At 39.8% G+C, this 2,315-nt stretch overlaps 1 non-coding gene across 1 annotated transcript; it reads left to right on the top strand.

The window, feature by feature from the left end:
- Window positions 1-1,793: 1,793 nt before the first annotated feature.
- Window positions 1,794-1,866, top strand: TRNAT-AGU (transfer RNA threonine (anticodon AGU)). Its single transcript has one exon. It is a non-coding gene; the product is annotated as a tRNA-Thr (tRNA).
- The last annotated feature ends 449 nt before the right edge of the window (window positions 1,867-2,315 follow it).

The following is a 2,315-nucleotide window of genomic DNA, read 5'->3' on the forward strand; positions in this document are numbered from 1 at the left end:
TCACATTGTATCTAATTCATGCCTCTAGAGGTACTTACAGATTTGTACAGCTTTTTTGCAAGAATTGCCCTTGACAGCTAAGAAACATTTTTTGCAATATTAACAATTCATATGACTTGAATTTGTAAACATATTGCTCTATATCTAATGTGCATGATGCATGATACCAGTTCTTTATTGTTGGCAACTAAATAAGTATTAAAGGCTAGACCTGTGAATAGTTTTAGTTTTATAGATTTCTTTTTCAGATTTTATAGATTTAGTCAAACCTTTACAAAATTAAATTACAGATCAGCTTTATTTAAATGATTTTGACTTCAAATATTGATATTAACCAATTTGTATCTTACTCTCCATTTTAAGAGGATTTTGAATACTTTAGAAAACAACTTATTCAATTGTATTAAAAGAATTTAAAATTTGATTTTGATTTACTGTTTTTGATCAAATGTATTCAAATTTTGTACCCTGTGAACACAATCACATTTTATTTTTAATGTGGCAGGGTTACACCAGGCCCACCACCTGTTTTTGGTTTGTAAATAAAGGTTTATTGGAACATCACGCATCATTCACATGTTGTCTACAGCTGCTTTCATGTTAGAGTGGCAGGGTTGAGTAATTTTCACAGAAACCGAATGACACACAAAACCTGAAATTTTTGCTGTCGAATTCTCTGTAGAAAAAGTTTTCCAGCTTCTACTTTGAACGTTCACTCTCACACCAGCACAAATTATGTGAACATCTTTAATATGTCAACATAATCTTGCTGAAATGAATAGCAAAAACTTTTTATGGTAAACATAGATAAATCTTATACATTGTGTATGCCTTTATTTTATTACTCATCCAAACATCCCTGGCTACTCAACGGAACACCCAGACGTGTGCAATAATAATTAGATTCAGTCATTTTAACAGTCTGCCAACTTCTAGTCGTATAAAAGTCGCTGAGCTTTTCCCTTACTTTTCAATTCTGTAGGAAAATGTATTATTTGATATGAGATATGTTTACTCTTGCCCCAGGCTCTGCAGAGGCCTGGGGCAGGCCTGCCAGCATCTGCTGTGAACTGCATCCAGGTGCTGCTGCACTGAGGGCTGGGTCTGCATGCTGGGGCTTGGGAGATGGGCCCTGTGCTTCTGAAGGGAGTTTGCATGGAGGGCACAGTCCCAGCCCTGCTTCGGGATGGGTGGCCACTAGGACGTTTGGACATACACAGTGCCTTCTGGGTCTCCTTTCCCTTCTGCAACAAATCGAATGGGAGCAGCTTTGACCCTAGAAGCCCATGTGAGCTTCCAGGCCAGGTGTGTGGGAGGTTTGGCCTCTGGAGGAACTCCCGAGGGATCGTCAGCGCAGAGAGGGCTCTCCCGCCCACAGCGGCAGATCTGCGTTCCCTCCAACAGCTGTGGTCTTCTGGCCACTGTCCGGACTCTGCTCTGCCTGCTCCAGCAGGACCTCCGTGCCAGCGAGAGCCAGTGCTGCTTGTGGTGGCTGCAGCTCTCAATGTCAGGCCAGAGCTCAGGGCCCATCCATCTCTGCTGCTGGGAGTGGCAACCATTCACAAAACGTTGGCAAACCTTTCCTTCACTGTTGCCAGATTTAAGCAAATAAAAATCCAGGATGCCCAGTTAAATTGGAATTTCAGATAAACAACAAATCCTGTTTCTGTATAAATATGACCCGTGCAATAATAATGCATAATGTAATATAAATATCTTGTGCAATAATATTGCATATGATATGAGGGTGCCCTGTGTGTCCCTGCTCAGACAAGAAGTGGGGCATTTAAGGGGGAGGGTATGGCTCAGTGGTAGAGCGCGTGCCTAGTGTGCACAAGGTCCTGGGTTCAATCCCCAGTACCCCCACTAAATAAACAAATAAATAAATAAGTAAACCTAGTTACTCCCCCAAAAGACAAACAAGAACAAGAAGTGGGGCATTTAAGAACTGAGGTCTTTAAGAATCATTGCTGTGGGAATGAGTTGGGAGTTCAAGATTTACTAATACTAACTACTATGTATAAAATAAACAACAAATTTCTTCTATAGAGCACAGGGAACCTTTTTCAATATCTGGTAGTGACCTATAATGAAAAAGAATGTGAAAACAAATATATGTATGTACATGTATGACTGAAACATTATGCTGTACACCAGAAAATTTTGACACAAAATTGTAAACTGACTATACTTCAATACAAAAGAGTGCAAAAAAAAAAAAGAAAAAGAAAAGAAAAGAAAAAAAGAATCATCGCTCTTTCCCTGCTGAGGAGAATTTGGAGGCCAGGTATTTTAGATGCTAGAGACACAGACAA

Source organism: Vicugna pacos, chromosome 4 (assembly GCF_048564905.1).
Source record: "Vicugna pacos chromosome 4, VicPac4, whole genome shotgun sequence".
In the NCBI taxonomy this organism is placed as follows: Eukaryota; Metazoa; Chordata; class Mammalia; order Artiodactyla; family Camelidae; genus Vicugna; species Vicugna pacos.